Source organism: Felis catus, chromosome B4, assembly GCF_018350175.1.
Source record: "Felis catus isolate Fca126 chromosome B4, F.catus_Fca126_mat1.0, whole genome shotgun sequence".
Classification (NCBI taxonomy): domain Eukaryota; kingdom Metazoa; phylum Chordata; class Mammalia; order Carnivora; family Felidae; genus Felis; species Felis catus.
Genome location: NC_058374.1, coordinates 4,412,405 through 4,439,753, shown reverse-complemented (window position 1 = coordinate 4,439,753; position 27,349 = coordinate 4,412,405). Strand labels below are relative to the sequence as shown.

The 27,349-nt window shown below is 43.8% G+C and overlaps 1 protein-coding gene and 1 long non-coding RNA gene across 3 annotated transcripts in view; one reads left to right on the top strand and one right to left on the bottom strand.

The window, feature by feature from the left end:
* The window catches only part of LOC123386421 (germinal-center associated nuclear protein-like), a 198,784-nt gene that overhangs the window by 94,386 nt on the left and 77,049 nt on the right, over window positions 1-27,349 (top strand). The gene's annotated exons all lie outside the window — the stretch shown is intronic.
* Window positions 20,194-26,878, bottom strand: LOC123386422. Its single transcript, XR_006600250.1, has 3 exons — window positions 23,910-26,878; window positions 23,204-23,346; window positions 20,194-20,494 (listed from the first exon to the last, which is right to left on the bottom strand). It is a non-coding gene; the product is annotated as an uncharacterized LOC123386422 (long non-coding RNA).

Genomic DNA, 27,349 nt, shown 5'->3' with positions numbered 1-27,349 from the left:
ACCACACCCCTGTCTAGGGTTCTGTCCATTAATTTTTCTTGTCCGTTTCTGTCTTGAGCCACACGTACGCCAATCAACGATAGAAGAGGTACAAACATGCTCTGGGACAAAGTTTCGTTAAAACGTATAAATCTGTGTTTCTTACAGAATTACTCTAATATACAGATTTAGCAAAGATGGAGTAAGCTAGGACTACATCATTCAAGACTATGCACTCCTGTTTTGTTTTATTTTGTTTTGTTTTTTTAAGAGATCAAGACCATTTATTTTCACTTATGTAATGGAGGGGGAGGAGTGGACACTTACATCCAGACATTTTTATGAGGAAAAAATTCTAAGTAGTAAAAACATATATTTTTGAAGTTCACACTAGTTAGAGTTGAACTTGTCAGTATTCCAAAGCTAAAGTTACCGGCATGGGTTATTAGGAAAGGACACAAAGGTTAGTGATACAATCTGTGGCTATTTAAAGAGAAAATGGCCTTGTCCCCACCCTCTGGGCACAGGGAACAGAAACAGTGTGTTCACTTTATCCTCAAAGTTCCATCACGAGTCGGGAAGGGCCATTCAACGTAGATACGTTCCAAATATTTGCTTTAAGGGCGGGCAAAATTACCTAAAATAGAAATTTAGGCAGCTGAAAATTTCGGCCAAAATTCTCCCTGATTTCTAGCTTCAACCGGCACCTACACATAGCTGCAAAATATGATTTCGATAGTTCACATCTAGACAAAAGGAGACTAACATCTGTGAAAACACACAAAAGCTTCATGACATCATGCTTTCATTCTGCGGAAAAAATGTGGCATTGATTCATTCTCAAGCTGGAATATATTTCCACATTAAACTAAATTTTGCCTTCAGTTTTAGAGGGAGTTTTTATTATGGGAAAAACATATCCAAAAGGAAAAAATAAATTTTTTTCACTAGGCATGTGAAAAGTTATCGAACGGCTTAAGAGGCTACATTAGGCACAATGCCACCGCATTTAGCGAAAAGAGCTCTGTTGGTAATCCAGCGATCACTTTGACCGAGACCAGTGAAGCATCAGGATGACCTCCGTCTGTCAGTGATTTAGTATGTTAACAAACTTAAATAGATTTGGCTAGCACGTGGAAAATGCAGTGTATTTCCTGTGTATTCTTATGGGAAAAAATAAACACATATATGAGTAAATTCTCAGAAGAAAATGGAATAATGATGTGGTATTATTTCGACCATCCTCCCTTAATAGCAAAGTAATTTGCTTTTTTTTTTTTTTTCAAAGCGAAGGAAGAATTCTAGCATGTATTAATACCTTTTTTCCTCTTGTGATTTTGGTTTCACATAGTATCTCAGGTGATTTTCAAACCCACACGTGATTAGTGCGTGCCGCTGTACCTATGTGCAAGTGAGGACACCGGGCTTATGGAGGTCAGACAGCCCCCTGGAGGGTCCCAGAGGTAGCCCTTAACTAAGGTCAGCCTTCCAAGTCAGACTTGTGACTTCCAACGGTGAGGAGGCAGGAGGGCCTATGGTTGTTCCAGGGAACCACACTCTCGCTGCGTGGCCCTCGTCTGTGGGCCAGCAGCATTAAGCGTCACCTGAGAATCTGCTAAAGTGCTCAGTATCAGCCCCTACGTGACCACTGGGTCAGAATCCGCACAGGGCACCATCCCAGGTGACGCACATATGCACATGCGCATGTTGGAGAGCTTCTGCCCGACACCAAGCGGTGACAGCAGACAATGATCTTGTGGAGCATCTGGGATTAAATATCCCCAAGGCCCCATGTCCACACTTCCAGCATTCACCTGGGGCCTGGGAACCGGAGCCAGAAAAAGTCAGTCCTGCCCATGGAGCACAAGTGTTGCCGTTCAGGGCATTGGGGAAGTCACTCGTCTGCTCCAATATCGAAGTACTGAAGATATTTAATCAGATACGAGGATTCAGCCAAAATCTCAGTGCAGTTTTAAAGTTGGCTGGAAGCTGATAACAGCACAGCCCTGCTTGGTCATCCTTGTAATAGCTGGGGAGGTGTGAAGTGTTTGCCCTGCAGTTTCTGCTTTCCACATGCAGAGGCCAACATCAGTCCTTTCAACTTGCAATGGTAGGAAAAAAATCAGATAGTTTGTACATCTTTTCTAGATTAGCTAATGATAGTAGGTATGAACGATGTAGGTAGCTTTCGAAATATTTTCTTACTCCACATCAAGTCCCTGCTTTATCCTTCCTTGTTTTGTAGGGAGAGGCTTTCCCTTCCTACCTGTAGGAGACAGGCCTCTTATAGTGCGTTCTTTAATAAACAGCTTTCGGGTACAGATGAAGGCTTCCTAGATCCGGAAATAAGTAATTCGGTCTGTTAGCATTTAAGATGTTACTTCAATTTGTTACCAAAAAAAGGATATTGATTTTCATAAAACATAATTTACCTATAATGTACATTAGTAGATTAAATTTCAGTTATCAAAGTTGACTTGAGTGAAATTTCTTCTTTACCTATGCTTTACTTTCTAAACTGTGTCATTATTTCTAGAAGGACCCAGTGAAATATTCCCAAACTCTGATAACCTAGTTCTAGCCCCTAGAGTTATGAAGATAGTTCATTGTTCCTGAGGAATGACCTGATGATCCAAATATGTAAGATATATAAATATAAGCATTAGCCCGATTGGCAAGTTTGCTTATGGGATTTTTCTATTGCATGGTTAAAAAAAAAAAAACAAAAGTATTTACCTCTTTCTAGGAATGTAATGTTATCAATCCCCGTCATACCTAGCAGTTGATATTTATAAATCAATCATATTATGGCATAAAAATACAGTAAAGCCAAATCATGGGGAATCCTGTGTTCCTAAAAATGTTCATTAAAAAAAAAAAAAGAACAGAGGACCTGTGGTCAGTTATCACATTCAGTCCTGAAGCTGGGATGCAGAATGCTTCCACCCTTTCTCTCTGTTGGATAGACATAGTCAGGTTTTGATACAATTGGAGATTAGAAGATAGAATCTGCATTTTCCTTCTGTTGTTAATGAATATTTGAATTAAACTATGTTCTGCAGAGACCAGATGTCTATGGGAGAATTTTAATTGACAATGAATCCATCTTCCTCTATTTTCTGTGTTATCAAAACACTTAAAAATTTTCCCACTACCTCAGATAAACTTTTAATGACATACTAATTAAGCATTGAAACTGAAGTCATTCTTAACTTTTATGGAGACACTACGTGTTCATGTATCATAAAGGGAAACATTTAATAGAGCCGAGATCAAAGTGTCAGTGGGGTGATGACCCCCTTCCCATCTCAGATTCACTGTATAGGTAGGTGGGAAGCAATTCTTTTTGGCAAATCATGGCCTTAATTCCTTCATGGACCCCGTCTCTCTGCCCCAGCAATTCACTGTGGACTTCAAAGCCTTCTGAGGCCCACAGAGCTGGGAACCCTCAGGCAGTCACAGCCCCAGGGGCTCGAAATCACTTTGATCCCATGGTACAGTCATAACTGCTTTGAAGTGAGAAGAGGAAGTGAATTAGTGGGTCCCTTTGTGTCTCTGGCTGGGGATCTGCAGGCGGCACCCTGGACACTCACCAGTGGTTATCGTCAGCCGTATTCCATAACCCCCCAGGGCAGCTTGTAAAGGTTCTGAACTGATTGGTCTAGGATGTGGCAATTTCTTTAAAAAAATAAATAAATAAAAATAAAGCTTTCCAAGTGATGCTAGAATCCTAGTGCCTGAGCCTCCCGTTTGGAACGATAAAAGCATACCCAAGGGACCAATGAATAAACCCTCCCATCTTGGGGGGAAAATAAAGGAACAGATTTATTCCAGCTCAGGATGTGGTACAAACCCCCTCCTCCCCTCCCCCAACAACAACAACAATGAAACCTCAGAATCAGAGAGAAAGACAGATAGTCTTATAGGGCTTAAATTTAAGATAGAAACCCTGACACATTAGTAAAGTTAGTAAGCAAACAGGGTTAGTGAGTCCTTGTATGACACTCAGGCCAGGGCCCTGGTACCACTGTGAGGGGACACCTTTAGCTTCCAGGAATGGACCTTTCCAACATGTAGGTATGAATGAGAGCAGTGGACATAGTCCAGGCTAGACAAACACCAGTGGACGGAAATCGCTGGAAGACAATAGCAAAAAGCTGATCCTAGGCATATGTAATTATCTACGTACACATCACAATTTAATTTTTAGGAAAGGTGTGTATGGTTATGTTGTTGGGGCTTGATTCGGTTGCTTGAAATAATGACTGAGTTTCTAAAGTTCCCATGGAAGAGCCTCACCCAATAATATTGGAAAAAATATATGAACCCAGATAAGTTCTGATGATCTTCAAGTCACTTGGAGGAGATCACTCACAGGCAACCACTCAGCTGGCATCCCCAGAAAGAGCAGTCAGAGAAATTACACCGAAACGGGTATCTTTACAAAATCAGAAACCTTGATCTCCAGTCTCCTTCCCAATGGTGCATAATTGGCATTTTTTTTTTTTATGTTTATTTCTATTTGAGAGGAGGGCAGAGAGAGAGGGAGACACAGAATCCGAAGCAGTCTCCAGGTCTGAGCTGTCAGCACAGAACCCAACGTGGGGCTTGAACCCACGAACCACGAGATCATGCCCTGAGCAGAAGTCAGACGCTTGACCGACTGAACCACCCAGGCACCCCGGCATTCTTTCTTAAGGCACAGAACAGCACCTACACCACTGTGTCCTGCGTTCATGTAGTCGCCATTTCCAGACAAATCAATCGAGACGGCTTCTACTATAGTTCCTGCATGCTGCCCTGTCTCAAATTCACCTTGCAGGGGTTGGGTTATTCCTTATTACCCTATTGATCGGCACAGGGGATTGACTTTGACTGATTCCCGTGACTCAAATTTACAAACAGCTAGATAAACAGAACTATTTTTGGATACCTGATGTCAATAGGTACAACAGAAGAAATAGCAAAAAAACAAAGCTAACATGTACATTCTAAGTTTTCCTCGTTTACTGTCTACCGTAATTCTCTCTGCTTCAACTTTCTTGGGACAGAAACGTTCTCTTCACCTTACATTTTCTTCGATCTTTCATGACCCAGAGAGTCACGGTCCACAAAGAGCAATGAGGACATGTTTCTTGTGTCATGACGATATAGCAGGTTGGAATAAGCTATTGAGGTGTCTAGTGATGACTTGTGATTTCAAGGAAGAGGAGCTATTCAAGACACCACTTTGCGGGGGGCAGCGGGGGGGGGGAGCGAAGCCAGTGGTGACAGCCTGACTGCTTTCACCTGCGCTTCACCCCCCCTCCTTCCCCACCGAGCATCCCTGCTGGTCTCCTTCTCATGGCCCCTGACTGCTCCATTCCCGTCTGGGGCCCCTGCCTATACCAGAGCCTCTCATTCTCCAATCCCACTTTTAGGAATAGCAGCCAAGAAAGTGAGTCAGTGTTGGGGGTGGCATCTTGGTTTGATCTTCTACATCGGATGAGTGTGTTAGCGGAAATGATCGCATTATAGAGAGCTTGGCACGTAGCACCGCATCGTCGCACGGGAAAGGGCTCACTGCTTAGTCTCACAGCCCCCCTCCCTATTTCATATTTCCCCTTCTCCTTTTCCATATTAAAACCTACTGGTTTCTCGTGATATCTTGGGATGCTTATCAAAGTCGGGGTCGTGAATAAAAAATTCCCCATGGAGGGTTCTCACATTAGCCAGTTCAGTAAAATAAAATGAGAAGAGAAAATGGTTTGGGTTGAATTCAAAATATCATCTGGTTTTGAGTTCCTGTGAAGTGCCAAATGTATAACAAATGGTAAATACATAAGAAATGAGGGAAGACACCAATCTGTTAAATATGGACGCTGCACTCCTTCATTCCTTTCGGAAGAAGCTCCACATTTTGTTTGTTTATTCATTTTCAGACATTATTTGGGGGTTTTGTCTCTGGCTCAATCACAATTCCATTTCTTTACCAATGTAGCCAAGTTGTATATTCCCTGCAGGCTGACCACACATCCACACTCTTCTGGAGAAGCCATTATTAACCGTTCTGGACCACCTCTTCCAGTGCTTTGCAGGTTTTGTTGTTGTTGTTGTTGGGTGTTTTGTTTTGTAAATTTCTTGGTGACATTTTATTGTACTTCATCTAACACAGCCCAGGACACGTACACATTGCTTGATAAACATGTCTAATAAACTCTTACTTGCAGTTAAAAGGCACGTGTGTGTGTGTGTGTGTGCGTGTGTGTGTGTGTGTGTGTGTGGTTAAGTTAAAATAAATCGAGACTTGGGTGCCCGGGCAGCTCAGTTGGTTAAGCGACCGACTTCAGCTCAGGTCATGATCTCATGGTTTGTGGGTTCAAGCCCCACGTCGGGCTCTGTGCTGACAGCTCGGAGCCTGAAGCCTGCTTCGGATTCTGTGTCTCCCTCTCTCTCTGCCCCTCCCCCACTCATGCTGATGCCCCCTGTCTCTCTCTTTCTCTCAGAAATAAATGTTAAAATAAATTTAAAAAAATCAAGACTTGAATGAAGAGAGACTACATTAGAAAACACCATTGCAGTAGGGAGAACACATTGCCCTCAGTCCCTGCAAGTGTCTCAAAAATCAAACAGGGGTGTGTTTCAGGGAGAGGAGGCAGGGCCATAGGACTTGGTAGGGCCGGACAGCAGACAGTGGGAATGGGGTGCTTTCAATGGTCAGTTGGTTCTGGATTCTCAGGATAAGCAGTTGAGGGGGAATTTTTGCCCTTACTTGCTTACGCTAGCAGGCCACCCACAGTCCAGGGCCCTGTGGGGAGGAGAGAAGCCTGATCAGGTAGAGTTTGGTCAAGCCAAGTCATTGGGTAAGTTAATGGTTATTGTGAACACCTGGTCAACATGCAGCCCCATATTCTAGTAAGTCCATGGACGTGAGTCACCAAGTACACTCATTGCTCCACGGACAACACCCTGGAAATAAATACTCCATTTTAAATATGGTAGCAAAGCAACTGGATGAGCAGATAGCATATATTTACATACATCAACTGGCTGTTTAACCAAAGCCTGCCAAAATTTTATTTTAAAATCCTTAATGACTGCATGTGGACAATTTTCAATATGCTGTGATGTTTTCATCTATTCTTATCAATATTTGTGAAAATCTGGTTTATATATTACATACAAAATGCATATAACTGCTTTAAGTATTAGAATTACAGTGAATTTTTTGGAAGCATTAGTAAATTTTTCTGTGTTAAACAATGGGCAGCTAACTCTTTTAAGGAAGGAATCGGTGTCCTTATAGAAGATGCTTCCGATCATTTTAGTAACTCACTGCAACAGAATCAGTCACCATAAAAACACGCCTTACAGAAAAGGCTGCTATTTGGTTGACTGATGGACCCATTCCCCCTCCCACAGGAAGCAGCCGACCTTTCAAAGAACAGATTTTTCCTTTCACATTACCCAATGTTTTGAACAATAGTGTCAGTCTGAAAAAATTAGAACATATAATATGTAAAACTTTGTACTTTTACAGATATTTATATATTTATCTCCAAGAAAAAGAACATCACCAAGATTTAGATGACAATTGTGCAGATGTGTTCAGAAAACTTTGGCTGGTCTGTCTTTCCAATTATGGACTATCCTGTCTTCACGATAGAGATAGAACATGGTTCGCAGCACTGTTTCTTCAACTGTGTTTCATGTGTCCACATACTAAGAGTGCTGTTAGCAAGATATTTAAAATAGCTTTTTTTTTTAACCTTACAAAATTATTACACAGGAAAACAAGCCCGTGGTCAAATATGTTTTAGTTCTTAAGCTCTAATACCTTTCGATGCCTCATTTATGTGGATGCATATTGAGGAGTTGTAGTTTAGGGGTAGATTATACAAATGTTTTAAGAGTTATTTTAAAAGGCAGAATATAGCATGGGTGAAAACTTTGTCATCTTTTATAACAACCCTGGATTATTACATTTAAAACTAGAAAAGACCAAAACTATTATGAAATCTAACTTTAGACTATGTTCAAAACATCTTCTTAGTAGAGGAGGAAAATATAGTTTGAGTTTCAAAAATACTCAGCATTTCCTACCAATCACGTTCAAGTCAAAGTTAAGAGGCTGCATCATACGTGCAAGGGGTTTTCAAGAAACGGAGGGATTTTACCTAAATGTAACAACCCATGTGCCTCCAAGATCTTAAGAGAAAAGATTTCCGGACCTATTTTCTCAGCAAAGAACTTCTGTGTCCTTCTGGCTGTCACACTGAACCACACTTTCTTCTGGCTCTCACTCCTACTGTGTAGCTGCTGTGTTGGTCCCCAAGGGAGAGGCTAATTGGAGAAAGAGTTTGGATACCTCCGTGTGTTATCTCTTCCCACTTCTCTCCATCATAAAACTCTCATTTGAACAAGAGAACCCAGAGGCCTGCAGCGTGCTTTGGAAGTGCCAGGGTGAATTTGAGAAAGTATTCTCAGGATATTTCCAGAACTCTTTGTAATACAAAACTGAGTGGGGCTCTCCTTGCTCCTCCAGAACTGATGGCTAGGACCTGAGCCGGGCAGGGTCCATGCGGCACGAAGAATCGCACATGATAGAGGAAGTCCTCCTGAGTGGGGCCACAGTCCTCTACAGAATGAACCAGCGGTCTCTTCTCAGCCGTCACCCCAAGGTCCATTTTGTAAAAGAAGAGGAGAGGGGAGGGGGGATCTTTGTTGTAGGTCTTTTGCCAAAAGAGCAGGAAGTGAGTGCTGTTAAGGTCAGGCGTAGGGCAGGGTAAAGATAAGAGTCAGAAGCTAAAAAATTTTTGCAGTCAAAGGCTTTATTGGGAACTAAGTCCCGGGCGAGGTTCCGTGACTCAGGGAGAGAGAGAGAGAGAGAGAGAGAGAGAGAGAGAGGGAGAGAGGGAGAGAGGGAGAGAGGGAGAGAGGGAGAGAGGGAGAGAGGGAGAGAGGGAGAGAGGGAGAGAGGGAGAGAGGGAGAGAGGGAGAGAGGGAGAGAGGGAGAGAGGGAGAGAGGGAGAGAGGGAGAGAGGGAGAGAGGGAGAGAGGGAGAGAGGGAGAGAGGGAGAGAGAGAGGGAGAGAGAGGGAGAGAGGAGTCAGGGAAGTCGCGCCCGGGTGTGGTGGGGTGGGGTTTTTAAGCTGCAGCGGTTCCGGGTTTAGGTCCGGGTGGGCCTTTTTCGCGCCAGGTCGTGCTGTCGCTCGGTGATTGGTTGACCTTCAGTTCCTTCTGGCGTGCTGCTCGGGGCCTACCGTTGGGGATTTTCCACTGGCAAGATGGCCGTCCCCTCCACTGTGGTTCCAGGGACATCCTGACATTCCAGCCTCTTATTGGTGATAATGGGCGACGGATCTGATCTGGCTGCTTCCTGCGGGTGTAAGGGCGATGTTATGGTATGTGGGGTCTGAGGTTGGAATGCGGGAATATGGCCGGACCACCGTCTGGTGAAATGCACCTGGGAAACTTCATGAATTCGTTTCTGTACGAAACGGAGAAAAGAAGGTAATAGCGTAAGTATTATACAGCTAGCAACTAGTGGGGTGACTATGGTGAGGAGCCAAGTTAGGAGGGGTGATTGCCACCAGGAGGTTAGGGGGTCTGAGGATCCTGGGCAGGCGGATAGGGTTTTTTGGATTTCTTTTATGTGTTCTATATTGGTTTCAACTAAGCCTGATTCATTGAGGTAGCAGCAACATTCCTCCCTCAGGAACAGGCAAGTTCCCCCTTTTTCTGCTGTCAGGAGATCTAGGGCCCATCAGTTTGGTAGAGTGACCTGTGCTAGGGAGTTGATCTGCCTTTGTAAGGCGGTTAGGGAGGTTGCTGAGGCTTCTGTTGCGATTTGGAGCCTGACAGATCCCCGGAGGAGCTAATGGAGTGTATTAGGGAGCTGGTCCCAACCCCGGTGGCCAGCAGGGAGGTGGCCAGGGATAGTCCAACCATTAGTGGGAGGAAAACGGCTCGTTTTTGGAGGTGGAATTCGAGGAGTTGATGGAGTTCCTCCTGTCCATATAGGGTGAGTTGGAGGATGATGGTGACTGGGAGACAGAAGCGTTTTATAAGCTGTGCCATTGCACCAATAGAATCCCCCTAGGGGGGGATTGTGGCTAGACATAGGCAAGGGGGAGGGGCAAGGTAACTTGATTTTGGCACCCAACAAGGGGGCAAGGGGTAGAGGATATGATAGAGGTGTATCCATTAAAATTTTCAGATAGGTAAAAAATCCACCTATAGGAGGGTTGTGAGGGTATAAGGGGGAAGATGTTAACGAGGAGTAACAGGGGAAGTATCATCATGATATATAAGTACGGTTAGCAAAAAGGTAAAGAAGGAGATTTCGGCAGGGGAGAAATCGGAGAGAGTTCCCTGAAGCCAATAGTCGGAGACCCAGGAGAGGAATGAGGGGAAGGTGGTAGGGTCGGATGGGTGGGAGAGTTGTAGCTTGTGTAGTATCATGAGTGTGAAGGTGGAAAACCGAGGGGAAGCGTCAGTCATGAAGGGGTTTGTCGAGTTAATTTGAGGCTAAGGGGGCCAGTTGGTTGGGAGGTCCATGACTCTTCTGGTATGGGGGGTAAAGGTGGGGCTCGCTTGAGGTTGGAGGTGTGAACCCACGGGGTGTGGCCCAATAATTTAGCAGCCGTGGGGTCGTGAGTATGACCGTGTAGGGACCCTCCCATCGGAGGGCAAGGGTTGGTTTTCGTCTTACTCGAAGGAGCACCGAGTCTCCTGGGTTTACAGATAATGGGGGAGAGGAGAGATCTGTGGGAGCTGGTAGAGCGAGGTCAGCGTAATGTCAGATCAGGTGGCGGAGCAGGCTGAGGTAAGGAAGATAGGCAGCCAAAGGAGGAGGATCTTTTGGTAGGGGTTGGGGTAATGGGAAGGGTTGCCCGTACAGGAGTTCAAATGGGCTGAGGCCTGTGGGTCCTTGGGGAGCGGCTCGGAGTTGGGTGAGTGCTATAGGTAGGAGTTGAGGCCAAGAAAGCCGAGTCTCTATGGGGAGTTTAGTGAGATGGTCTCTTATGAGACCACTGGCCCTTTCAACCTTACCCGAGTACTGGGGGTGGTATGGTATGTGGAGTTTCTAAGTAATACCCAAAGCTTTGGAGACCTGTTGGGTGACCGCTGAGATGAAAGCAGGCCCGGTGTCAGACCATATCCTTTTTGGTAGACCAAAGCGGGGGATGATGTCCTTGAGTAGGATCTCAGCCACTGTGGAGGCCCCTTCAGATGAGGTGGGGAAGGCTTCTATCCACCCTGTAAAGGTGTCAATTATAGTAAGGAGATACTGTAATTTTTTGTGTTTTGGCATGTGAGTAAAATCTATTTGCCAGTCTTGGCCCGGGAGGTGGCCCCGCCTCTGATGAGTGGGGCCTGGGCGCCTAATTCCCCCTTGAGGGCTGGTACGTTTGTTGGTACGCTTTGGTGATCAGCTGTCATAGGCGGGGATGGTACATAACGGGCTCAAGGAAGTGGAAGGTGGCCTCCGGCCCAATGTGTAGGGTTTTGTGAATTTTTGTTAGTAGGGAAGGGGCTAGGTTATTTGGGAGGGCCAAATCCGTACTAATACAGTAGTGCTTCTTTTGTTTCCCTAAAGCCAGGGAGAGGGGCTTCTGGATTCTTCCAGAGAACAGGTGGACATCCTCTCCCTGGAGCGCCAATAGCCGGCAGCCCAGTCGACCTTTCTGTACCCGAGAAGGGATCTGTCAGAGCTGGCCTGGGGACGCAGAGCCGTAGCTGTGTCCCCGCTCGGAAGCGTCAGGCACTTGTGACATCCCTGCCAGTCCAGACTCGCACTGTGTTGCTGGCATTGCACCCAGGAGGCCCTGAGACGGGCAGGATCCACAGCTACTGTGCGGCCACGGCTGTGCCAGCAGGAGCAGGGGGGTGCCAGGGGACGCGCCGGAGCCAGTCACGGCGTCCTGCCACAGATGCAGGCCCAGCACTGTTACAGTGAGGGTGACGAGGAACGTAGAGAAGACTCCATAGTAGGCGGTTAAGTAAAGGGTGAAAATAAAGGAGCCTTCCCTCCTTTAAACAAGCCCCTTTCAAGTCTCAACACAAGAGTTGAGCAGAGGAGTGTGTGAAGAAGGTGTGGTGTGCCCATACAAGCGGGGTACCGTCGGCTTCTAAAGACCAGAGATTCTGCAGCGTGCGACCACACAGAGGGATTCTGTGCGATACGCCAGATACAGAAGGACGGATACCGCATGGTTCTTCTTACGGTCAAATTTGTAAAATCGAAGACTGGAATGGCGGTCAGCAGGGGCTGGGGAAGGGAAGAGGGGAGTTGCTAATCAAGAGACAAAAAGTTCCGATTAAATAAGATGAAAAAGCTGTAGAGATCTGCCATGTGCCATTGTGCCTATAGTCAGTGATAATGTATTATGCTCTGAAAATTTGTTAAGAGGGTAGATCTGATATTACGTGTTCTCGCTACAATTAGATTTTCTTTTTAAAAGGAGCCGCGGTGGGGGAGCACATATTTCATGACCCGTGTTATGGCCTGAATTGTCACACCCCCCCCCGCCACCCCCTACAAAATTCATGTTGAAATCCTAACCCCTCATAGCTCAAAATGTGGGTGTGTTTGGAGACAGCGTCTGAAGGAGCCTGGGACACACTCCTCAAAATGTGCGGCTGTGGCACGTGGTTATTTGAACTGAAGGCACTTAAAAGACAGCAGGTGCAGGGAGAGGCTTCCTCTGAGCTCCCCTCAGGTGCCTGAAGACACATCCTCCAGAAGGACCTCGGGGTCCTCGGTCCCCTCCCTGGGAGCTCTTGTCACAGAAGAGGAACTGAGAAGTGGGTCCCACACCCAGAAGACTGTCACCCTCCTGTCTGTCCCTCTGAGGACCCAGCCATCCCCCCTAACCCGTTCACTCCCCCTGAGATGCCTGCACCCCTTCCCTCCTGTACCCGGATAGCGTGTGAGCTCTCAGACCCCACTGCCCTTTGGGGTATTTACCTTATGTCCTGGGATGCCCCCGTGCACATAATAGTAAAACTTAATAAATGTGTATACCTTTCTGCTGTTAAATCTGCCTGTGGTCGGTGTATTTTATAGACCCAGGAGGGTCTACCTAGGAGGTAGAGGGGGGGTGTCTTTCCTCCCTTGCATGTCTTCACAGAGATAATCAAGCTAAAATGAGGCCATTAGGAAGGGTCCTAATCCAAGATGGCAGATGAACTAGCAAGAAGAGGAAATTTAGACACAAAGATATACACAGAGGGAGACCAAGTGAGGACAAGGGAAAAGACAGTCATCTGTTCTCCAAGGACAGAGGTCTCAGAAGGAACCGGTCTTGCCAGCCCCCAGAACTGGGAGACGGTACGCTGCAGTGAAGTCACCCAGTTTGCAGCGCTTTGTCTTGGGAGCCCCAGCAGAGTGACGCGCTCTTCCTCCCCACGCTCCCTGGTGTCAGGGTGGTTGGGGGAGCAGAAATCCGCGCACACGCCCCTCTCTCCCCTAAACCCTGGAACTCGGGGCCCCCTGTGTTAAGGGGAAGGAGGCAAGGGTGACAACCAGGTGAGATGAAAATCACATACGAGATGGGAACTTGCAGGTGAATCCACTTAAAAATGACTAGAAATGTTTAAAAGTTGATAAAAGGCAGCAAAACACAGAGGAAAACCATCACTGGAAAAGTCACGTTATTAGCCTCCAAGAGTTGAGGTTGCAAAATATGCCATAATCGTAAGTTATCTTAACGTGTCAAAACAGTGAGAAACCAACGGAAGAGTGATGACTCCAGAGCTGTGACGTGTGCCCCAGGGCCCTCGCGTCAGAGGCGCAGGGTGTGCGAGCGAGCAGGAGTGGGCCTCAGCCTGACCCTGCGAGCGAGCTCGGGCCCAACGAGAGAACCCGCCGCATTTCTCGGTTGGGGCTTCTGGTGCGTATTGAGACTTGATCTGTTAGTTTTTGTTTTGTTTTGTTGAGTAGGATACATGTCGGATGCATACGTATTGGCCAGGCTCATTTCCTCTGACTTGTTCTCAGGCTCGGAAGTTCTGCGAGGGAGAAGACGGTGGCCTGGGTCGGGTGGCGGTACTGACGTCTGCGTCAGAGAGAGCCCCGACCTCCTTCTTTCCCTTCCTTGGCCATCTTCTCAATCTTCAGCTCTCTGGACGTGTTCCTCCTCAGAGGCTTCCCTTTCTGCCTGTTACACGTCGACCTTCCTTGATTAGTCTTAGCAAGCCATTAAAAGTGTAGTTCAGAGCTATGTTCCCTGCTCTCCTTCACAGAACGAGTTGGCTATCCAATAACCTGCTGGTTTTTGACTTTTGTTGTTGTTGTTGTTTTCCCCCATCCTCTGTCTATAATTTGTTCATTCCATTACTAGTTCTCGCACCTCAACTGATTTCTTGTCAAATTGGTCAGTGGTTCTTGGTAAGAGAAAGCATACGGTCTGCATCTTAGATATGTTGACCTGTTCCCCGCAGTGTGCAGTCATGTGCTGGGGACGCTATCAGATGTTGCTAATAATGCGGTGGCGATGCCGTTCCTTCCCCGTCTACGCTCCAGTGGAGCCTGCACATGCGTTTCCCTGAAGTGTTGATGATAGGGTGTTTGCGGTTGTCGTCGGTGGCTGGTGGGGCAATTTGTATTCTTTCAGAGGGAAACTCCATAGATCTCTTTCTGTTTGTGTTCCCGAGCCGGGCTCCCTGACCTAACTTTTTTATAGGATTTCTGCCAACTTCAACTTGTTGGAAGGAGTGATTTACTATTCTAAGCATAAATGTTAGCAAATTGTGGTGTGAATCTACACTTTTCATGACATTTGCCAAGAACATGTTTATACCATGAAGCCTCTGTCTCCACCCATAAAAGGCCTCCAGGGAAAAGCCATTTCACTTCTGGAACCAATTTAGAATCAAATGTCGGGCTGGAACTGGTATCTCTTCCCTTAGCTAGTTATTTTCTTCTTTCTCATCACACAAATCCATTAATATTCTAATTTAAGAGCAAAATGAATTCTCAAGTGGTAGCTGACAGTTTCCAGCTAAAAATATAATTCTGCCCTAGCCAAATTTTAGGTCAGCAAATAAAGTTCACTGTGTTAACAATTAAAAGAAACAAAACAGGCAGGAGAGGTGTTTGATTGGATTAGGTTCAAGGCCTTTTAAAACTAGTTTATGTTCACAGGACAGAGTTATAATGTACTGGGAAATACATAAGGTCTAGGGCAATTGCTGAATTTTGTTTATAGTGGAGAAGGAAAAATGCTTTGGTGAATAAGTGTATTTTAAAAGAATCAGATATTCTAAGCTTCTTCCTTGGTGTTTCTCCTAGAAAAGAAGTTTAAGATGCAAGAAGCAAGAAAACACAAGTTTTACATGATTTTCTTTCTTTGGAAGAATTTCCTAAGTTTCTCAAGTAGATAAAGACCCCTTCCTCTCCCTCTCCCTTCTTAATTGTTTATCTAGTTCTTTATTCTCTCGCTACTCAAGTTCATTCCACATCACAGAACAAAATATGATGCTTAAGCCCAGAGTTCCTGCTAACAGCTTGGAATTGGGCTATTTTCCTTAAAACGTAAATGTGGAATCTCAACAACAGTACCTGGGAAATTTATTGATAATAGACAAAAGGGAATCTTATTTTCATTCGCGAAGCTCACGATATAGATTCTCACCTTTTGTACACGGGCATCTAGTAATTTGCTTCCCTTGACCACGTGCCCTTTTTACTCAGTTGCGTGTCTTCTGTGGCTTGAATCTGAGCTCGCCAGAGAGCTCCGCTAACGGTTCCCAGGTCGTTTCTTAGCAGGTAGAGCAAGAACAAGAAACTTGTCTCCGTGGGCACGGACAGTTTTTCCCACCTAAATTCTGTGTGGAACTTCTGTATTCACAGCAAGATGGTGTTGTTCTCCACTCCTATTGACTTCCTACGCTAATATCAGCAGCCAAGACGCTCTAAAGGACAGCATTCTTGAAGTTATTTATAAAAACAGCATAGTGTTCCCTGAAAGTGCCACCCTGCCCCCTGCTTATTATTTTGATGCTCTTCTTTTTAAAGCCTTGAAAAAAACTGCCTAATTTGAGGCTCCTGCTGGAAATGAAACAAGTCTTTTGGACTGGCCCCCCTCCCGCCCATTCCTTTCCTGCAGGCTTCCTGAGGGTGATGTCATCTGGACACATGGAAACTTATTGTTCCAAGAAGACTCTCTGAAGTGTCCTTTGTTGGGATGCCCAGGCCCACGGTTCACAAGCCAAGGAGATTGGGTGGTGATGGCATTCTGCCATTGGACCGGCTTCCTGGGCTGAACAGGACCGCACAGAAACATCTCCACGGGACACTGCCGCTCAGGAACCCCATGCATGACACCCAGCCACGGTTGTTTTGTTCGGTTCCATTCCCATAGATGTTACATGAACCAATATTACAGCAAACACCATTTTCCCCTCCCTCGACCACCGCCCCCAGCCCCATGCAGCTTGCCACATGCTGGCTGCGCTGTCCGACCCTTCTAATCCCCGGAGGACAAAGAGAGTCTGTGTGGTACAGACACAGCCCGGCTCCCTTCCTCCTCAGACTCACACCCGTCTCCCCATAGGTGCTGCCCTGTCTCACAGCTACTTCTGCTGTGTACCTTCTTTGTGTTTTGTTTGGGTTTTGAAAGAGGTAATCTGTTTCTTAGAAAATTATCCTCGGATTGAGAAAGGTGGTGCTCTGAGATCCTGCCTTTTAGCAGGGGCCCCGGGAAAGAGAAGAGCCTCGAGACTCTTCCGTGGAATAATTGCGGATGGGAGTAGTTTTTACTTCCCACGCATACTTGAGAAGTAGTGGCAGACCGTGAGGGACAGGCGTTAATGGCCCTCCTTGAGGTTGAAAAGAGGCTGAGTGGCCTACAGAGATTGGAGCCTCCCTCACCCATCCCGTTGCTCAGAACACCCAAATGATACAACGACTAGCAAAATCTTGAGGTGTAAAGGGATTTTCATTGTTTCTCGTAGTAATTTTTTTTTTTGTTTTTATTCTTTCAACTGGAAAATTATTCCCACTGAAAATTTTCAATCATTACACATAAAACGATGTTTAACAAGGACTGTTCAGCACTTGGAAGCTGTGAAAATCTTCTCACACTCTCAAAACATCTGTAACCCCCCAGTGGAGTTTTGGCTCTCACTACTCTCCTCGCTTTCCAGTAAAAACACAGGAGAATGGCACTTTCCCACCAACACTGTGGTGCACAGCCATCATCTTGGGAAGAAACGAGTAAACACATTACTGAACGGCAGCATGAAGGAAGAGACACGATCGCCTGGTTGTTTCAGTAAAAAACACAGGGACTTGGTGGACTGTGTTCAGGCAGGTTAGGGTTTATGCACCCCCACATACACACATGCACACTGACAAATATCTTTAAGAAGAAAATTTATCTTTCTGTTTTTAGAGAGGAAGAATGTTAGGCTCAAAGAAGTGAACAGCTTCCCCAAGGTCATGTGCGTTTTTACAAATATATATTTATATTGTATCCGTATAGCCCGGTTGACTGTATGTTGATGGGAGGAACGAGTGGGGGACTGAATTCACATGTTTTGTGCTACTTAGGACTGCTTACACTTTGTCTGACACACTGACAACCAAGCCTCCATTCTTTATGATTTACCAATCAATGAGTTTGCTAGGGGGAAAAAAAAAAAAGCAATGTAAGAAAGCCTGTCACATTTAAAATACTACTTTTCTGGGTATTTTAATGTAACCACATATTAACTTTACAATTTAAAAATATTTTATTTTTTTTTTTTTAATTTTTTTTCAACGTTTATTTATTTTTGGGACAGAGAGAGAGCATGAACAGGGGAGGGGCCGAGAGAGAGGGAGACACAGAATCGGAAACAGGCTCCAGGCTCTGAGCCATCAGCCCAGAGCCCGACGCGGGGCTCGAACTCACGGACCGCGAGATCATGACCTGGCTGAAGTCGGACGCTTAACCGACTGCGCCACCCAGGCGCCCCTAAAAATATTTTAAAGTATAACTTGTTGTTAGGTAATGAATATTAATTTTGCATCTATTGCTTAATAAGGTGTTTCTGCAGCTAACCCTAGCTGTAGAAAGCCCTAACTTTACCATATAGTTGAAGCTAGTATCTTGTTAAAGTTGCACACGAACAAGTAACAAAAGGATTAAAAATAGCCAGTTGCAGGTTGATTGCATATGTTTTTTTGATATCCTCTCATAATCTACCTAAACAAGAATTAATATTGTTTCATCAGATGGTTTTGCTTACTGTGACCAAAGCCAGTTAATGCCTCAGAACTTCGACAAACAATGAAATTGTTTGCAAACACCATTGCAGGAGAAAACTGTCTATGTCTCCGACGCTGTGTTTGTCAACAGATCAATTACTTAAAAGGAGGTGTACCTGAGGGGCTCAGTCGGTTAAGACTCCGACTTCGGCTCAGGTCATGATCTTGCAGTTCGTGAGTTCAGCCCCCCATCAGGTTGTGTGCTGATAGCTCAGAGCCTGGCGCCTGTTTCGGCTTCTGTGTCTCCCTGTCTCTCTTTCCCTGCCTCTCCCTGACTAGCACTCTGTCTCTCTCTCTCTCAAAAATAAATAAACATTAAAAAATTTTAAAAAGGGGAATGCTTGGGGCACCTGGGTGGCTCGGTAGGTTAAGTGTCCGACTCTTGATTTTGGCTCAGCTTGTGAACTCGTGGTTCTTGAGTTCGAACCCTGCATCAGGCTCTGCACTGACAGCGTGGAGCCTCCTTGGGATCCTCTCTCTCCCTCTCTCTCTGCCTCTTACCCACTCTTCTCTCTCTCTTTCAAAATAAATAAATAAACATTTAAATGTTTAACTGACATTCAAAACATGCATCGTGCTGACATTGGGAATCCACAATGAAGCAAATCTGAGGTGCATTTCACGAAAGGACCTTATGTCATTGGGATTCTGTCTGGGATCGCCTAGGAGCTGGGAACTGTATGAAAGGAAGCACATTCATCTCAAGCCTCCAGCAGCTTTTCGGGAAATTTCCTTTCTCATCTTCTTTCTCTTCTGGACTATTATCCTGCAACCGGATTCTTGTGCTCAAGAAAATCATACAGGGATCTAGTTCATCTTGTGGAGAACAAGAGAGGATACACACATTCATCAAGGACTCTCTTTGTAGCAGGCATTTTATATACATTATCCTACTTAGCAACAAAACATACCTGAGATAATGGATAATGTAATAGTCTCTCCACCTTTATGCATAGCCCAGCCAAGGCCGATGTCATTTATATATTTTCCTTAAGTTACCATCAAGTAAGCACTAAAGAAACCCTTTAAAACATATCCTATTTTTTTCTCCAATGCTTAACTTCTTTTCACCATATCACCCAATTCGACATAAAGCATTTAATACAGAATTTTTTAGGACCACCTGGAAAGAACAGTATTTAACCCAAGGGAAGCCATTTTGCAGAATGAAAGTTCAGGCTTTAGGATAACAATCTGGGGAGAACTCCTTGGAGGTCAGAGATTTCAAGGCTTTTTTCATGCAAATCATTTGTCAGCTCTCTCTCCTTTTATACACCATCATTCTCAAAATGTGTGCCCTGAAAACTCCTTTATAGTCTTTAAATTTATAGAGGACCTCACAGAGGCTTTGTTAATAGGAGTTATATCTATCGATACGTACTGTATTCGAAATTAAAACTGAGTATTTAAAAATGTATTTATATAATAATCCATTTAAAAATACCATAATAAATTCATTGTGGGTTAACATAACTAACGTTTTCGTATAACTATTTTCTAAAATGCAAAAAAAAAGGATGGTAAGAATGATGACACTATTTCATGTTGCAAATCTCTTGAGTAATGGCAGGTAGCTGGATTTTCATGTCTGCTTCAGCTTCCACCTGTTGAATGTGTTGCTTTTGTTGAAGTATATAGAAAATTATGTCCCCAGAGGCACATAGTTGGAAATGTACGAAGTGTTTTATTTTATTTTTATTATTGTTTTCTTAAAGGGTTTTTTTTTTTTTAATGTTTATTTTGAGAGAGAGAGAGGGAGAGGGAGAGAGGGAGACACAGAATCTGAAGCAGGGTCTAGGCTCCAAGCTGTCAGCACAGAGCCCAATACAGGGCTCGAACCCATGAACCGTGAGATCATGACCTGAGCCGAAGTCGGATGCTTAACTGGCTGAGCCACCCAGGCACCCATGCAAGAAATGTTTTAATATATTTGTGAATATTCTTTGATAATACACCAAAACTCAACAAGTGGTCATTTCTTAGAGATTAGTTCTGGTGTGGAAACTGAAACCATGTCAGTGAACTTTTCACACTCTTTTCCGTGAAAACCCACTGATTCTTGCTGGTTTGATACCATGCATTGCTCGTTTATAAAATATTGACTCACTGGCTTGTAAGGATCTTCCTGGAGTTGAAATACTTTTGTCCGTTAGTCATTCCTCAAGTAAAAGTGGCGTCCCATAGAAAGTGGCTGCCGGGCTTGCCACCAGGTACACAGAGCCTTTCCTCAAGGTGACTGCTGTGTTTTGGTACAGGAGAAACGCTTTCTGTGCACTTCCTAGTTTTTATTTCCAAAAAAGGAAAAGACGTTTTCAAGAATGAAGATTTAATTCAATTAATATTTTGTACAGATTCAGCAGGGGCATTCTTAAATACAACTGGCTTTTTATTTTTTCTTTTTCTGCGAGCACACCAGTGGAGAACCCATCAACTACCAATAGAATTCGATGCCAGTGTCTTGATTTTACTCACCATTGCCTTTGGATTCTAGCGAAACTTTGTAAAAACACTGTCAGGTGCTCAATGTCTGTGTGTGTGTTTTTTTTTCTTTATGAAGGAATGAATACAAAATATTTGTATGTGCACCTCATCCAGTTATCTGACAGAATTACTGTGGGATCTCAAGGAAAATGCTATTTATAAGTGGCAAAAAAGTACACAAATGTAAAATACTTGAAAGTTGTCATGTCTAATCCATTTAAGTTCCTTTCAGTAATATTCAAGAAATATCTGGGATCAAGAGTATCATATTTAATGTCGCTCATTTGTTTTATATGTGACCCCTTACCTGCCCCTTATTTCCACTCTTGCCTGTGTGGGCTGAAGTATTTGTCCTACTTATTCTATGATCTGTTTTGAGCATTGAGTGAATTCAGAGCCACGAAGGCACACTTGCAACATCACTATGGATCCGTTTATTGAATGCAAGATGTTGTATGATCTTAGACAACAGTAATAATGAAGAATAATGCTCCAATTATGAGGTTGGGGGGAAAGGACTCATAAAAGATAAGGCATTTGAACTTTTTGAGACTTTTTTATTAACTTTTTGAGACTTAAGCAATAATACTAACAAAGTCAAAGAGGTGTGATCATACGGAGTGCTGGGTAACAATGTAGGATATAGATTTTATGGGTGATTACACCTAAGTGGTGTCCATCAAGGGGAGATTTAAATTGAGGCAACCTGGACAGATCTAGAACAATCATGGAGAAAGGATGATATGATCCAATGTCTTTTTTAATCATGCTTCTTTTAGTGGCAGTGTGGGTAACAGATTAAAGACATTAGGCAAGAAGGAATAAAGAAACTATATTCCATACATGAAAGGATGGAGACACTTGTAAATGAAATAAACTAAAGTATTTTAACTTAGGTAGAAAATTATTACTGTGGGCCACTGAAAAATAGAAACACTATGCTAATACCCTTTCTAGATGATATAGGAACTGGTATGTTTAGGGTGTTGGACTTATGGGACTGCATTACACACATCTGGGCACAGCTCTGATTGGGTTTTGTTTTTGGTTTTTTGTGTGGTAGGCTAGAAGAAGAAACAGAAGTAGCGGTTACTTGGGGCACCTGGATGGGTCAGTCACTTAAATGTCCAACTCTTGATATTGGCTTTCAGCTCAGGTTGTGATCTTGCTGTTGTGAGATCGAGCCCCATGTCGGGCTCTGCACTGATAGCAACAGAACCTGCTTGGGATTCTCTCTCTCTCTCTCTCTCTCTCTCTCTCTCTCTCCCTCCCTCCCTCCCTCCCTCCCTCCCTCCCTCCCTCCTTCCCTCCCTCCCTCTCTTTCTCAAAATAAATAAATAAACTTAAAAAAAAAAAAGCAGTTACTAGTCACAGATGACAGAATCTTCCAGAAGACAAATGGTCTAGAAATCCTGTGTCTTTCCAGCAAACACCTTCATTTACTCACTAGCTAGTGAGAAGCGTGTTCCATCCCTGTTCTCTACTCCTGCAAATAACAGCACCGATAATTTCAAGATGTGAGGCTTCGTACTGGGGGATCTTAATCCTTGCTAGTTGTTAGCCCAACGTGTTCCCTCACTGGATTGAGAACTCTCCTGATTAGCACAACACTCCACAGCATGCTTTCAGCTGCAGATCACTGTCAGGTTCAGAATAATTGCAGCAGCTATTTTTAAAATGCTGTAATTAAAAATAGTCTGGCAATAGGACTGCTGATTGTCCTAATGCTTCTCCCTTTTAGACATCCATCAATGTTGCTGTTTAGATTGCATCTATAGTGCATTTATGATCATGAAATTTTAAAAATATCTCATATTTATTGTTTTGTAGACATTAGGCAAGGGCTGAAGACTTTAAAGCCATTGTCTTATATGATGTTCACATGATGCCTAGGACCTTGCAGATGAGGACATTTGCAACAGAGAGGTTAGATGACTTTCCTGACGGAACACAGCGTAGGTGATGGAGCTGGAACCATATTCAGGTTTCTGATTCCAACAACCATGTTTCCAACAACCTTCCAGAGAGGATGTGTCTACTATTCATAACTAGGCATGTGTGCAAAATGCAGATGAAGTAATGTGTAAATCTCAAGAACATGGAATAACTATTTTCACATTATTTTCAATAAAGTTAAATAATTACGTCTATTCAATGATTTAGACCAGTATTGCTCATAATAAAAAAAGACTGTATTTAGAAGCCACTGAGGACCTACTATGTGCCAGTCACTGTGGGGAGTGACTTTGCCTCTTCCATCTCACTTAATCCAGGAGCAGTAGAAATCTTTGCCAATGTTTTCTGAAGAGGAAAATCTACACTCGAGTGCTCACAGCAGAGCCAGGATTTGAACACAGAGGTTTGGACACCAAGTCTCAGTCATGTACATGATGTGAATATAAGCCATTTTAGGAACCCAGCGTATTTCTAGAACCATTTTCATCATCTTTAAAAAATGCAACCATGTAGGGTTGCCTTTACACATCATCAGAAACGAAGTACTCACCTCCTAAATATAAAAGTTTATGAGTGAGAAAGCCAGGCAGAAGATCCAAAGCCTTCTCCAGATGAGGACACATGGAACATGTAGGGTCCCCTTATGCATTTGTCCAAGTGGCCTTTGCAGATTTGCTGCAAATGATCCATGTTCTTTTGGGGCAAAAGGTAAAGAAAGAGAGATTAGCAGCTAAGTTAATGATCACCATATGGAAAAAGTGCTCTTCACGGTAACCCTGTGAAGCAGAAAAAAAAAATTCTGTCCAATTTACAGTGGAGGAGAATTACACAAGTCAATTCACCAAGCTCCCCGGACACCCCACTGATGAGGAAGTCCCTCACAATGGTGAATTGGGCCTCAAAATGTACATCTTGATTTTGCTTAAGATAGGCTTTGCATTTTATTCACCAGAACATGTAAAGTTATTGTTAAACATTAAACATAAGCGAGTGAAGTATATTGAGGTTTGCAAGAAGAAAGGAAAGAGTGAGAAATAGAAATCTCTCCTCGTTGGTTAAAATGATGAGTTGTGCTAGTATTTTAGAACTCGGCCTCTAGTGCCTTCTGCTGGGACATCTTCCTCTTCTGTAAAAGGGATGGAGTGGTTGAGAAATTGGGGAAAATACTGTCATACAGAAGATTCAGCCACAGCTCCAAATTTCCAAGAAAATTAAAAAACATTAAAAAGTAGACGGTAGTGTTGGCAGAGGCTCACCCGGCCTGCTTGGTGTCGTTCATCCTTCTGATGCAGTTATTTCATACCATATACCTCAGTTCTCTGTCAACAATGCCCTGAATTCCAAGCAGATGAGAGAAGTACATTATGTACAGTTTTGCTTCATATGCCCAATGCATTATTTATACTTCTATTTTCGGAACATAAATTATTTGCATTTTGCTACATTCTTTTGTCTACACTAAAAATATTTGTGGACTTAGGGTGCTCTCAGACAACAAGGAGGCGTGCTCACTCTACTCCATCCTGGCCATCTGTACAGAAATCTCCTCTTACCTTGTGTTAATTGAGAGACATGTGCTGCCTCTCTCATCACTTGGATCTTCAAGACCATGGATTTTTTTAAAAAAATCCTCACACAGCCCTGTGCTGCCTGGAGCTCACCGTAAAAGTCCCCACCAAGGAGGGTGGTTTTAAGGAAACCACAGGAGAATAGAATTAAATTTTAATGATTTAAGTCCCCAGGACTTGCACACTTATTCACTCGGCAGGTGGTGGTAGGTCCTAGAATCAAGGCAGTTAAGAGTTAGAAGTAACACGGAAGCAGATCAGGTCCTCATCCCCATAGAAATTACATCCCGTCAGTGAAAAGAAGCTTCCTAACAGCTAACTGTGCATTTGCTTGCTTAGGATTGCTGTGGGTTTTCTAGGAAAATGAAGTGTTCTTCACAAGTGTGTATCAGGAACCACGGGGAAGTTCTTGACTATGAGTCACACATGTGACAGTTGATCTGAGATCTGAAATAAGAGTAGACATTTACCAGGAGAAGGTAAAAACATGGAAGAATGTGAGGGTTGTGTTCTGGATCGGGGAAGTAGCTTGTTTGAGGCTATAAAGGCTGGAACTGCACAGTGCTTTCAAAGAAAAGAGAAGAAGTATGGTTTGGGGGCCTGTTAGAGACTGAATGTTCATGTCCCTCTAAATCCATTTGTTGAAGCCTACCCCCCCCCCAATGCGATGGTCTTTGGAGGTGAGGCCTTCAGGAGGTATGATGAGAGTGGGACCCCCATGAATTGGTTAGTGCCCTGATAAAAGAGACACCAGAGAGCCCCCTCATCCCATCCGCCGTGTGAGGACACAGTGAGAAGAGGTGGTCTGTGAACCAGGAAGAGGTCCTCCAGGTCTGCTGGTGACTTGAACTTGGGCTTGAAGGCTCTAGAAGTGTGAGAAACAAGGGTCCATTCTTTATAAGCCCCACAGTCTACGGCGCTTCATCAGCCGATACCGACTAAGACGAAGGTCACAACCATAGAGCGTAAACACACAGCAGTTGGTTAAGAAGGCCTAGAACACCCAGTTATGGTTTCCTTGTCTTTATCCAGCAAGAAATGAGCACTCATGGAGTTTTCTCAGCTACGGCAGGACATGGTTTGATTTCTCGTTTGAAAGCTTGCTCTAGTTATAATTGGAGAATGAGTTCGTGGGAGGCAAAAGTGAATGTAAGGATATATGTTAGAAAGCATTTGAAGAGGTGCAGCTGAGAGAGACAGCTTGAGTGATGGTGGATATATTTGGAAATTACCTGTGAGAAGCGGCTGACAAGCCTTGGTGGACATATTTACGGGGGTGAGAACACGGTACTTACAGGAATGACTCCCAGATATATGGATTGTCGGATGAGAATTGGGAGAGTACTGGTACCGATCAGCAGAGAAAAACTGGGGAGAGTTAATTCAGGAGAGGTGTGAAGGAGGAGCTAACGAATGAGCTTTGGACAAGGGGAGTCTGATATGCTTGTGAAAATTTATGAGGTAAAATGAGCCCAGAACAGTGGGATTTGAGGATTTGATATTGTGTTTTCAAGAATAAACTACAATTAAGTTTGAGTGTCAACCGAATATGAGGATACTTCATAGATCCACAAACTCGTATCAGTGAAACATTTATGCCAATGTTGTCAATAAAAGATAAAAGTAAGTTTAGGGATAAGTGCAATAATTTAAAAATATCCTTTCTTCATTAAATGAGTCTGGATGGTCATATTAGTTGGTTTTAAATGACATTCGTAGTGCAAATTACTCTTTTTTAAATAAAAGAGAATAATGTGTCAGTTTCATAAATTGTCATTGGATGGAGTAGAATTCTGTTCTGGATTGAATTGTGTCCCCCAGAAATATATGCTGACGTGCTAACTCCCTGTACCTATGAATGCGACTGTATTTGGAAAGAGAGACTTTGCAGATACAATCAAGTTAAGATGAGGTCATTAGGGTGGGCCCTAATGTGGTCTGACCTGTGTCCTTATGAAAAGGGGAAACGCCCCATGAAGACAGACACACAGGGAGAAGACCACATGACTAGGGAGGCAGAGACTGGGGCAAGCCTGGGAGCCAAGGATTGACAAGCACCCCTGAAGCTATAAAGACGTAAGGCGGGATCTTGCTGGGTCTCCGAGGGACCATGGCTCTACCAACGTCTGGATCCAGGACTGTGGGAGAGTAAATCTCTGTTGTTTTTAGCAACCAGGTTGTGGTCATTTGTTTGAGAACCCTAGGAAACTAATATAAAATCTATCAATGTTACAAGGGATTTGGGCTGTATTCTTTACTTCAGAGTACCCAGAAAGTCATCATGAAAGAAAAGAAAAAAAGGTGCAGCTCAGTAAAGTCTCAAACAAAAAAGAAAAGGAAAAGAAGGGAAGGAAAAGGAAAAGGAAAAACGACTTAGCTCCATTCTTGAAACTTGGCAACGAAGCCAGTTTGAACATGTTTGAAGCGACTTGCCATCAGTGAGTTTTTCCCTGGTTCTCCTGCTTCAAATCAGGGAGATCCTCAGAAAAAGAAGATATTTTAAATACGCTGGAAGTCTTAATTTGCCTCCTTTGGAGGTAGCATCTGAGGGCTTCGGAGTGCAGAATGATTGAATGAAGATCGAGCCATCTAACTCTTGCTCTTGTGAAGAAACATGTCACTGATAAGGAAGGGAGTCATGTCAACTCAATAAAATATTCAAACATTTTTGGGAGGATCAGTGCCATTTTAACAAGACTGTTTTTCACTTAGGAAGTAAAAAATACACTTTTTTTTTTAAATTTTAAAGAGTATCTGAACTAAAGCTGGTTTTGGGAGAATGATTTCTGTTTCTCCTTAAAATGCTCACACTGAAAACTATTAACTAAGCATAATGAGCCGTTTAAATAGCTGTTTTTCTTCAACTAAAGGCTAGTATAGGAATGAAAACGAAATCATGAGAATTCTGTATTCTGTCTCCAACGTTATCAGTGTGTTTTATATTAGGTGGTAAATTGTCCCGTTTAAAATGAGCTATGACTAAAAAAGAACTTGGTGTTGGGAATGTTTACTATCTCATTCTCTAAACCAAATCACAGTTGTTTGTTGTGCTCTGGATTCCTAGCCCACCCGTGTGAAACCATTCCCGGTTCTTCCAGCAAAAAGCTCTTTCTAGGAGGGAAGTGCTG